Consider the following 13,467-nt stretch of genomic DNA (forward strand, 5'->3'; position numbering starts at 1 on the left):
CCCTCAGAGAACTTTTCTAGCTGGGATTTATAGAACTTAAACAAGACGAGCTGTTATTGTGCGTCTTTCTACAATGGATGCCCTTCTGCACTGAAACGCCTTTCAGTAGGATAGTGCAAATTATTCAATTTGAATTAAATAAGATGTTTGTCACAAAGGCATGCCTAGCATGCAGTAAGGGCACCCCAGCATGTGTTAGCCCACAGAAACAATCTGATTTCTTACCGTTCACCCTTACCTTACTATGTCCTGAGCCAATATTCCACAAAAGCAAGCCAATAATTTTGTTTATCAGACATTGCAAAGGAAATCATAGCACTGTACAAGTTAAACTTTCTGTAAAAATATCAGTGTTTGCTAAGTGTTTGTGCAGTTTTTGTGATGCCTTTTAGAGGGCTGATAAGGGAGAAAACTGGAAAAAAAGATATGTCGGAATACACTATGCTTCATACAAAACTCCTTTAGGAATTCAGCTGACTGTTCAAGAACACACTGTGACAGAAGGAGCGAGCAGAAATTCCAACTTAATTTCACTCTTGGGCTTCTGCTGTCATGATTGTTACTGCAATGGTGCCTATGAACAAGACATTTGCTATGCTGTGCACCACATCAATACACGGTAAAAAAGAGAGCCGCACAAAGCTTCCAATTCTAACTTAAAAGTATCCTTTTAGTGTCAGTTCCCAGCAGACATTTTCTCTTTTGTTTTCAGAATGGGATTGTGGAACACTCCTCACTAACAGCATGCCCTGCATACTTCACATGAAGCTGCAGTTTCACAAGATTACACACAAGAGCTATACAACGGTACTCAAAAATCAGAGGGCGCCAGAACACCCAGGTGAATACTCTCTATCCTTTCCTTCATCACTCACTGAAAGCCAGCACTCTGGACTCTGACGAGGAGAAAGAATTACATGTCTTCAGGCCAAATAAAAGCGAGCTTCATGTCTAAAATACAGTCAACACAGCAACCTCTCTATGTCAAAAGCTGCTATGCATTTGATACTGTTAGATTCTCTTACATGATATTAAATGGGGATTTTGTGATCCCTTATCTAATATAATGAAACTTCCATTTAAGACCATCCCAAAACAAACTATGACTCCCCATTATACATATCACCCTTCCCAACACAATTCAGTTCTCAATTACTCTTCCTTTAGTCTCTAATCCTCTAACTAGAAAGCTCCCAGAGGGAAACCTGGAGAATGGATAAGTGAATTTTACAGAATTATTCACTTTTCACATACTTTAATTAACAAATTTGTTAGTCCAGCAAATAATCTGTTACTAATTAGCACAGAAGTGCCTACATCACTAACTTAAAACAGGAAAAGTGCACTCCTTTGCAAGTGCATCACTTCATATAACTTTTGTAGGATATCTTCTCCAGTATTTTAATTTGAGAATTCAGGTCTGCCCTTTGTGACCACAGCACATACAATGCAAGTCCTAATTTTTTCTTTTTTTTTTTTTGCAAGACACTGTAAATATATATGTTCCAGGAAGCTTAAAGCTGTTAAACTCAAAAAAAAAAAAAAATTTAAGATTTTATACAATTCAATAACAAATGCTGTCCCATGAGTCCACCCTTTCTCAGTGCACTGTTTGATGCATCATAAATACGGCATTTCCTAACTGTCTACCGCTAGAGTTTGCAAACTTGATATTCCTTTAGCAGACAGTGTGTGTGTGGATTTGTTGGTTTATCATCTTTGTGGTGTTTGCAGTATACCATTTATGCTGCAATATTAAATTATTTTCTCTAGCTCCAAATCTTTTCTGAGAGAAGCAAGAAACAATGAGTTTTAGAACAGAAAATTCCTCTGCTGATCGCCAAAGACAAGCTATAAACAGCCATCTTTGAGACCTCTCAAATAAAGGATTGCCTTTATAGTGGAAAGCATGAGCTGACCGAAGTACAAGGGATATGGGTAAAATAGAGGCATTAACACACACTCATGAGGGAGTTCTGAAAATCTTGCATAAAAGTTCCCCAGAATAGAAGTCGATATGTTTTCAGCCACAGCGCCCTTTCACCTGCTCCTAGGACACACAACCATGCATGCTAGCCGAGAATACTGCTCAGACTCTGGGTTACAAAAATAAAGAATCATTGAAATTGCTGAAAAGACAGTTACAGAATTGCTTGTATGCTGATCCCAAGGCTTGGTTCACTCCTAATAGCAGGCTGTACACGAAAGACATAGCCAAACAGCAAGATATTCATTTTAAAACACATTTCAAATGGAATGGTTAGGAAAAATAAAAGTATGGTAATACTAAACTTAAAGTTTCTCCAACTAATAGCACAGGAGCAGTATGCTTCTAATCCAATCCTGTTCATTTCAGGAAAGATTCATTCAAATCACAAAAGAGCAAGACTTTTGCAAAATCAGGCCCTGACATGTTTTACAGTTTTGAATGTTATTATGCCATCATGTAAATTTGTGTTTGCTAACAGATGCTGGCAGCAAGACTTATTGGGAAACGGGAAAGCTAGGACCCCAGTGCCTGAGGGAAAAAAAGTTGTATTACTTACAGAAAGGACAGGTTGAGGATACGCAGAACAAGAACTGACAGGCATAATCTTAACTTCAGTAAGGGGTCTTGACTAAGTCTACCTGACTACTTCCATTCATTTACTTAAAACTTCCCCTGGCACCCGTCCCAGTCTCTAACCATCTCACGTCATGAAATTCACATTTAAAATCTTCAATAATTCAGCTGTTCAATTAGTCAGCCAATCAATTATTCAGCTATTGATCTGCCCCACAAGGAAAATAAAACTTTAATGGATGGACAGTTTACCTTTCACAAACAGAAGAACCTGAGTTGCTGATTACAGCTTACATTTTATCTCTGCCCAGGCACAATTCTCAGGGAAAAAAAAAGGGTCTAATTTTTTTTCCCTTTGCAGTTCTCAGATTAGCCCTGTTATAGCTCCAGAAAATGAGAAACATCTGAAAGTTTCCAACTCTTTGCCACCAGGAGTAACATTACAGGTGATGCTTATCTACCTGATTTGCTTCTTGCTTAGGAAATAATTAGGACTGAAACGATGCTTTGTGCTGGAGATAATTAAACACTCTCCTCTAAAAGCTGTAATGGAATTTTTAAAACTCAGTTGCATTATTTTGGTTCTTGATTTTCCTGTGCTAGATGCAATTTCTTCATAAGGGAACTTTCCAAAAGGCTTTTCTTTCCTCATATGAGCTCCTTGCTTCTAATCTACATCTTTGTAAATCTGCTACCCACCAGTTTCTCTTCCTGCCTTTCTCAGTGACCGTTAGGCTGAAAGACCACCTCTTTCAATCTCCTCTCACAAGACCAATGCTGATCCCTGTAGATTTCTACAAGGACTGTGCTTGCTTTGGAACAGCTGCTACAATTAGACATTGGTGCCCAAAAGCACCAAGACCCTGTTCAACAGCTTGGCCAACCAAGTTAATCCCAGGGCACAGAACTTATTCCTGCAGATAATTGCACTTCTGTGCTGATTAAACGCTGCCACCACCAGTTTCATATTCTGCTGAAAGCACAAAAGGGGAAAGCACAGCCAGCCAGATACTGACACACCAGCATAGCCTTACATGGCATTTTTTAAAATCAAACCTGTTTTCTGCTGTCATGGTCTCTAGCTTTTTATTCTACTCCATTTCTAGAAGGAAGGAAGGAGGGGAAACCAGAAGTAAAAACAAAGGAGAATGTCTTACTTGCATTCCAGAAATGAAGAAAGATATTTTCAAAACTTTTTCTGATGAACCACAGATATCATAGAGTTGGTATTTTTATAAGAGTAAGACTAGTGAAGAAAAGTGAGAGGAAAGTCACAGATTGGCCTCAACAAGCTGTCCCCCTGCACAGAGGTGGTCACCCCAGTACAGGTGCTAAACTACTCCAGAAGAGGCAAGATGCCCAGATCTCCTCAAGCTCTCAGCAGAGTTACATGGTTCTTACCATACTTACCAATGCCCATCAGTTGAGTCCACACAACTTTGGCCATTACTAGTCTTGTCATAGGCTGATGAAAGGTCTGAGAAAGACCTAGTTTAGGGAAGGAGGAGGATGAGAGAGCTCATGCAACACATGAGATGTATAGTACACAAACACACCTGTAAGGGATTTTAGCTTCATCACAAGGTATTTTCCCAATTGTGCTTATAGGAAACACAGCAGCCATTGTTTTGGATGATTGTAGCAAAGTACTACTTACACCACAATACAGACACGCTATTACATGTATCCATCTTGAAAATGAGCTTACAATGCAGTGAAACATTTCTAATCAATAATTTGTAGTTTGTGATCATTTTAACTTGCAACAGTGCCTAGCCCTACCACAAGAATACAAACAATTGCATTTAAAAAAAGCACAATTTGTCTAATTTGTGGTTTAATGTGTACCAAATTTATGTAAGCTTGTGGAGATAAATATTTTTTTCTAGTCAAGCACAAATACATAAATAATAAATCAGCTTCATCATGAAAAAATCAAAAATTTATTTATTTCATCAAATTACTGGGAAATATTCACTGAAGAGTAGCATTACATGAATGCCAATAGAACTTGAATTACAAAACTGTCAAAGATAGCTTATCAGTTACTTTAAATAGGCATTCAATAATTGAAGTACCCTGAAGAATAATTACAGGCTATATTAAGATGACAGAAGTTTAAATTCGTAAAGCTAAGAGTACATATCATAAAGTGCCAAAGACACATTGAATGAGTCCCAAATTCCTTTGCATCTATTCCTACCCCCACATTTCTCCCCCCTCTTATCTACGTACAAAGAACAATCAAGTACTTTCAATCTAAATATTTTTTTTTTAGGTCTTTGGAAAATGCAAACACACACACCTGACCTGAGAAAGACGCATCAGTGAAACCTCCCTGAGAAACACACTACGCTTGTATTGATCATCAACTGGGAAGTGCCTTCACGGGACTAAAACTGCCCAGAAAAGCACCTATGTGGCAAACAGAAAGCAGATGAAGGGATGAAGATGTTCTTTACACAGTCTCTCCTAACATATCAGTAATATCATGCTATTCATGCTAAATTTCTGGAATGCTAGTGTTTCCCACATCCCATGAAATTTCGAGCACCATCTCTGAAAAGTACATATCCCATCAGGAGACCGTCTCACTCGAAGGCAGGCAGTTTTTCTCTTCTTCCTTTCCACCAGCTTAGACAAGGCAAAGGCATCAAAAGACATAAAAATCTCTGTAGGATAACGCAGAAGAACCAGACACAACACAGGGTGCTTGGTCTGTTTTCGGATGTCTGTGCTCTCACTAGTCTGGGCTTTCCTTCACCCAGATATCTCTTTTTTTTTCCACAGATTGTAAAGTCACCAGTTCCACCACCTTTGTATCTCCCAAATACTTTTCACCAATGAGACTGCTTACACCAGAGTTTGCCTGGATGTTCACAGAACCACAGAATCATAAAATCATTTTGGTTAGAATACACTTTTAAGGTCATCAAGTCCAACCATTAACCTAGCACTGCCAAGTTACGACTAAACCATGTCCCTCAGCACTACATCTACACATCTTTTAAATACCTCCAGGGACGGTGACTCAACCAACGTCCCTGGGCAGCCTGTTCCAATGCTTGATAACCCTTTCAGTGAAGAAATTTTTCCTAATTTCTGATCTAAACCTCCCCTGGTGCAACTTAAGGCCATTTCCTCTTGTCCTATTGCCTGCTACATGGGAGAAGAGACGGACACTCACCTCACTACAACCTCATGCTGCTTTTACCATGTTACCATGCTTCTTTCCAGCCATGTCTTAGCAGAGACCTACATGCCAACACTCCATCAACTGGATACTGAACAACCTCACATGAGATTTATTGCCATGAAAAAAATGTTTCTGAGGAATATATGAAAATCATAAGCAGAAAAAGAAAATGTAATATATTATCACTGCTGTGGCAAACCACTAACTCCACAGTTCATTGCTGTGAGAGACCAAAGATCTTTTCTCCCCACAGTGAAACAGCCCAAATTTTACAGCAGTTACAACTGAAGTATGTGATGACAAACAGGAGAATATAAAGGAAAAAAACATATGGGAATGCAGAAATTGTTTTAATTTACATAAAAACTAGCTATCACTTTACATGGCTAAACATTAGCTCTAACATATAAAAAAATAAAATTATGCAAGCAGAGGCTACTATTCCTGTATTTAGAGTCCTAAACAAGTAGCTTGAATTCCACATCAAGAAGCTTCTTCAAGTCCACATAACCTTTACCATAATTTCAGATTACTCTGAAAATCAGATAACTTCTATTTAGAAACTCACATGCATATTTTTAGCCAGAAATGCAAGCCACGCAGACTGAACGTTTTGGCCTATGGATAAATTTGACAGCAAAATGCACCTACAAAGGATCCACAGGATAGGGTAACAGCAGTGTTTTCCAGATCAATGTGACTATAGTTGCTTTGATTTATTTGGCTTGAAAGAAGGCAGTGCATCTTTTTGGAGTTATGTATCTTTTTTTTTTTCTCTGGCATTCTTTACCTTATTCTGCCCAAAGATCCATGTTCCAGCTTATGCTGGAAGTTGTGTTCTCAGTTTAATAGTTAGTCATAGTAATCAGTTTAACAATTAGTTCCCACTGAAGTGAAACTTCTTTACATGTTATTTTCCATTTGAGATAGAAAAGACAAAGCATAAATACAGCACTATTTAAGTAACTACTGGGAAAATATATTTTATCTGATTTGAAATTTGCTTCTTTTCTTAGCTCTTTGTTTTTCTTAGCTTTTTCTTCTTTCCTTGTCCTTTTGAGGAAGACCAATGTTTGCATCTAAAATTAAACACTCCAAGCAAAATCATCATCAGTTCTAAGTACTGTAGTACATTACGGTACTCAGAGTACACTATGTAGCTCAGTAACTAGGTGAAATACTAGACATTTTCATCTCTATAATTTCCAAGAGGGGCTGACACATGCCTTTATTCGGCCTTACACTTTAGAGACATACTTAGTCTTGAAATATATAGGCCTGCAAATAAAGCAAGATTTTTTCTTCAGAAGTTCAACAGACATCGACTATATCATGAACATATTGTGATTATACTTCTAACAATCCTAATTTCTCATGCTTTGTGTTACAACTGAAGTTTGCAAACACTATTACTAGTTGCAGGGTAGGAAATACTTCCATTGAAAACCGGTATGATTGGATTATTTTTCCCACCACTGAAAATAAAATCTTTGTATACGGATTTCTGTATAAAGAGTTCTCTACAAATAGTGATTTGTTTATTTTCATATCACTGTTAAATAGGGAGATCCCTGAGTTACTTTGATTAACACACATCTGAAAACAGGCTGCATGGAGAGTGCTTTGGGTCAGAAAAGCCCTCCTTAAGTCATGTCTGCTTCTGAGAAGTTTAGAACAAGAAAGTTATTTCCTCAAGCCTCCAAGTTAATCAGGCATCAGAAAGAGTATTCCCTCCTGGGAAGCTGCTACTAAACCCAGACATTAGGAGTACATCTATAACTACTGAATTCACAAGCAATGTTCTACATGTTATCTTTGAAGTTTATCTCAAAGCCCAATGGGTATAAACATGAGCAAGTCTTACAACTTCTCCCCCCCAAATTCCACCATACCTACCCCAGGCAACCAACACTTGTGCACACAGGGACTCTCAAAATATCTTATTCATAACTAAGTATACATGCAAACTGTAAGAAGTATACACAGTTAGAAGTGTAAGAAGTAAAGAAGTAAGAAGTATACACTGTAAGAAGTGTAAGAAGTAAGTGTAAGAAGTATACACTGACAAGCAAAGAAACAGATTAACCCTGCAGACATTGAGGGGAAAAAAAGGCTGTTTTCTTTGGATGGAGACTTAAGCCACCACTTCCTCAGCGTGTTTAATATTTTCCTCCCACACTAGGCTTATATTTTTGTTATTTTAATTCTTTCCTGTGGCACAGTCTGAAGTGCCTTCTACTGAGTGCTTGGCAGCCACTCTTTCACTGTCCCGCTGCTTTCTCTTGCCATTGACACTGGGATGCCTTTTCTGTCAATGGATAAAATTTACAAGGATGTTACAAGCAAAATTACAGGCAGTCTTCCTGCTCAACAGGAACAGTATTGAATTATGATTTCCAGAGGAGTATCTTCCACAAACAATGTATGCAGTTTCTCATTTCCTCTTGGCAAGAATGGTATATCCAATCTCTGCTAATTGCTTCCTGTAGACACTCTTCTAAATAATAATTTGCACCCAAAAAAAAAAAATAATTAAGATGTTGATTATTTTAGGCAATTCATTCTCAGTTTAAACCATCCGTGGGGAAACAACCTGAGACATGGCATAATAGTAGAACCTTCATGTTATCTCCTTCTGTTGAATGCGGCAGGATTTTGCAGATGTTTAATTCACCTCTATATGATGCCAAGCACAGGTAAAAGTGCTCAGAACAATTTCTTGTTAGATCAACTTTGAAGTTATCTTTCAAAAACAGTTCATTTCTTAACCTAGAAGTAAGTTAAATGTCCTGACAAGACTTAGAGCTGCCCAATGGCAGCAATACTAATATGAGAGACTTTTCTCAAGTACATATTTCGGCAATATCCAACTTGGTCTGAAGCTGCAAAATTCAGACTCAGAGTAAACACGAGTAAATGTGCCAGACAATAAAAGACCACAGAAGAAGCTGATAAATCATTTCATGTCCATATTAAATGTGCCAATATTACCCAAATAGGTGGCATCTTCTGGATGAGGAACCTGACAGAAGTTGGGATATTTAAGATCTATTACTGGCTCTGGCTATAACCTGTTAGATGATACCTGGAGACTATAGCCTTCTCATGCTTCCTATCCCTCCACCTATATCTCCCAGACTTTCTAGAGTGCTTCCAGTGTGAGGTTCTGTTTAAAACACATTTTCATATGCATAACCCACAAGCTACCTGTGAAACTAAAAAACTACCACCACAGATATGTATAATATGTATGTATAATTGATATAAAGGTTACCCAAGAGACCACCCCTCCTCCTGCCTTCCCACTCCTGCATCCCCATAGCCTTCTTCTCGTCCCAATACACCCCTTGTGTCTGTCTCTCATTATCTAAGGGATGCATTTCCAAGCACTACTTCTTTATAAGGGTGCAAACTGAACACATGAATATATGCGTGAATCAAACACCTGCTGCAGTTTTATTTCTGGGGGTTTTTTTGTGAAGACATGTGGAATGGAACATGCGTAGCCAACAAGGATTTATTCTAAGTGCAGTAACATATGAAAAACGGTCCACGTGACTAATGCTTTCATCACAGGGTGAGACAAAGGTTATCCCAATGGTGGGTTCCTCCACAGGGACTGTACGCTGCAACATGCCTTCCAGGGCTTCTCCAGCTTAAAATAATGGTGACCCTACATTTACCTTCAGCTGGTTTATAACTAAGATATATACCTTGCCTACCTGCCACCCAATTCCCATAACACAAAGCAAAACAGGACTAAAATCAGTCCAGCCTATTCCTTTTTAACGACTGATCTGAATACAAATGCCAAAATTTGGGCAATGTGTGATCTTGTGTAATTGTGACTGAACAAATGTACACAGAGGATTAGACCCAAGTTTAATACTATACTAAGATTATATTGTTTGGATAACTAGAAGTTGATGGCATAAGTCAGAAAAATTACCCTTCAGGTGGAGGGGTTCTCTTACAAAATAGATCATTGCAGAAACCTATGTGGTGACAAGCAGCACAAAACAAGATTAAAAAATCAGGGAAAGTGAAGACAAAAAGGAAGGCCAGATACAAAAAGAGGGCTTTTTTTTTTTACATCTGAAACGCACACAAACAGAAATATTGTCAATTTAGAGACAACCTCTGGGAGGTTAACTTCTTCAATTCAATTCTCCTTTAGGATGATGAGCTGCAGATAAATGCATGGCTGACTATGTTGACTGCACAGTGAATTTCACCTCTTGCTTTCTGAGTGCCATTCAGTTAGCTCTGATTTTGATTCCTTAGTTTGCTGCTTCTGTGGTGGCAGGAATTTTTTGGCTATTGTTGTTTGTTTGCTTGAATTCATTACTCCTTTATCACTTGACAACAGCTATACATTCCATTTTTTTCTGTGGGAAACACCAGACAGGTTTAAGACCTCATTTATGAAAGGCATCTTTTTGACAACTACTAAAAAGGGGTGGGCTGTTGCACACCAATTTCCTACTTTATGAAAATAAACTGCTCTTGGCTTTTTTAAGAAGAAAAAAAAATTGCAATTAATTGAATACTTGCAAATCCAATAAATCCGTGTATGTCAATAATTTCTAGACCCAGTGTATTTTCACAACACTTTGACCTCCAAACTCTTGCAGATGTTTGCTCCATCATGAGATATGGGGCTTACATAACAACATACATCAAGAATTAAAAAAATACTATAAATAATAACCCAAAATTTCACAGATTTAAAAATGGCAAAAGCCCAAATCTCCTAATTACTTAGCAAAACCTTTCTATATTGTTTAGCAGTGACTGAGAACAGTAAGGGTCTGATTTTACTCCCATCAGACACTACAGGAACCTTGGCACTTATTTTAGTGAAATTACAAGCAAGTCTTTAATTATTTCTATATTTAGATTCTTATGTTACAAGCTAGTGGATATAATGAAATGCCATATTCGGTGACTTCAGCTCCATTTGACGTCCATCTGTGTCTTTTTTTTTCTTTTATGGCCTCATTCAAATGCAGCGATCACTAAGTATTTGAAGGGACAGACCACACACTACACATTAATCAAGGTGCTGTAAACAGAAACAAACCTCATTCTAAAAGATCTATGGTTAATACCATCTAACGCACTCCAAAACACTCAGCTTTTACGAATTCGTTTAATAGGAGTGTCACTGCAATACAGAGAGTGGGCTACCTCTGATTCATTCTAATCGTATGAAAGTCACGCACTTTGCTCTCACATATGGTTAGCAGCCTACAGTAATTGTTCCAACCCTCAGTGATGAGTTTATTTTATACTTTATTTTGCATACAAGTACATAAATCCATTAGATCAATTCCAGACCACAACATTTTGCCGGACATCTGCTGGGAATACAATACAGCAGGAAGGGAACAGTCTAGAAAGTTCCTGGAAGGTACTGGGGATAACTTCTTAACACAACTAGTGAAAGAACCAACTAGGGAAGGTGCCCTGCTGGATCTGTTGTTTGTAAACAGGGAAGGTCTTGTGGGGGATGTGATGGTCGGAGGCCGTCTTGGCAACAGTGACCATGAAATGATAGAGTTCTCAATTCTGGGAGAAGCAAGGAAGGGGGTCAGCAGAACTGCCACCTTGGACTTCCGGAAAGCGGACTTTGGGCTCTTCAGGAGCCTGGTCGACAAAGTCCCCTGGGAGGCAGTCCTCCACGGCAAAGGAGCCCAGGAAGCCTGGATGTCTTTCAAGACGGAAGTCCTAAAGGCGCAGGAGCAGGCTGTCCCCGTGTGCCGTAAGACAAGCCGTCGGGGAAAAAGACCGGCCTGGCTAAGCAGGGAGCTAGTGTTGCAGCTTAGGGAAAAAAAAAGGATATATGGCCTTTGGAAGGAAGGGCAGGCCACCCAGGAGGATTACAAAGAGGTAGTAAAGCGATGTAGGGAAAAAATCAGAAGGGCCAAAGCTCAGCTAGAGCTAAACCTGGCTTCTGTTGTCAAGGACAACAAAAAAAGTTTCTATAAATATATTAGCGATAAAAAGAGGACCAAGGATAATATCTGTCCTCTAGTAGATGGGGCTGGTAACATAGTAACTAAGGATGAGGAAAAGGCTGAGGTACTTAATGCCGTCTTTGCCTCAGTCTTCAGCAGTAGGACCAGTTGTTCCTTGAATTCTCCGACCCCTGAGCTAGAATACAGGGATGGGGAGCAGAGTGAAGCCCCTGTAGTCCAAAGGGAAATGGTGAGGGACCTGCTTCAGCACCTGGAGGTGCACAAATCTATGGGGCCGGATGGGATCCATCCAAGGGTGCTGAGAGAGCTGGCGGAAGTGCTCACCGGCCCACTGTGCATCATTTATGAACAGTCCTGGATAACTGGGGAGGTCCCAGCTGACTGGAGGTTGGCAAATGTGACGCCCATCCATAAGAAGGGCCGGAAGGAGGATCCAGGGAACTACAGGCCAGTCAGTCTGACATCGGTGCCTGGGAAGGTCATGGAGCAGATCATCCTCAGTGCCATCACACGGCACATGCAAGAGAACAGGGTGATCAGGCCCAGTCAGCATGGCTTTGTGAAAGGCAGGTCATGCCTGTCAAACCTGATCTCCTTCTATGACAAGGTGACCCACTTGCTGGACAAGGGAAAAGCTGTGGACGTTGTCTACCTGGATTTTTGCAAGGCTTTTGACACCGTTTCCCATAGCATTCTCCTGGAGAAACTGGCTGCTCATGGCCTGGACAGGTATACTCTTCGTTGGGTAAAAAACTGGCTGGATGGCCGTGTCCAGAGAGTGGTGGTAAATGGAGTTAAATCCAGTTGGTGTCCAGTGACGAGTGGTGTCCCCCAGGGATCGGTGCTGGGGCCCGTTCTCTTTAATATCTTTATCAACGATCTGGATGAGGGGATCGAGTGCTCCCTCAGTAAGTTCGCAGACGACACTAAACTGGGGGGGCGTGTTGATCTGCTTGAGGGTAGATTGGCTCTGCAGAGGGATCTGGACAGGCTGGACAGATGGGCTGAGGCCAATGGTATGAGGTTCAACAAGGCCAAGTGTCGGGTCCTGCACTTGGGTCACAACAACCCCATGCAGCGCTACAGACTGGGGGCGGAGTGGCTCGAAAGCTGCCTGGCAGAAAAGGACCTGGGGGTGTTGGTGGACAACCGGCTGAGCATGAGCCAGCAGTGTGCCCAGGCAGCCAAGAAGGCCAACACCATCCTGGCCTGCATCAGGAATAGTGTGGTGAGCCGGACTAGGGAAGTAATCATCCCCCTGTACTCGGCACTGGTGAGGCCTCACCTCGAGTACTGTGTTCAGTTTTGGGCCCCTCACTACAAGAAGGACATTGAGGTGTTGGAGCGTGTCCAGAGAAGGGCTACAAAGCTGGTGAAGGGTCTGGAGGACAAACCTTATGAGGAACGACTGAGGGATCTGGGGTTGTTTAGCCTGGAGAAGAGGAGGCTGAGGGGAGACCTTATCGCCCTCTACAACTACCTGAAAGGAGGTTTTAGAGAGATGGGAGCTGACCTCTTCTCCCTGGCGACAAGTGATAGGACAAGAGGAAATGGGTTCAAGTTATGTCAGGGCAGGTTTAGATTAGATGTTAGGAAGCATTTTTTCACTGAAAGGGTTATTAAACATTGGAATAAGCTGCCCAGAGAGGTGGTGGATTCACCATCCCTGGAGGTGTTTAAGAAAAGGGTAGATGAGATGCTTAGGGACATGGTTTAGGAGTGGTGGT

Source organism: Vanellus vanellus, assembly GCF_965231255.1.
Source record: "Vanellus vanellus genome assembly, chromosome: 1".
In the NCBI taxonomy this organism is placed as follows: Eukaryota; Metazoa; Chordata; class Aves; order Charadriiformes; family Charadriidae; genus Vanellus; species Vanellus vanellus.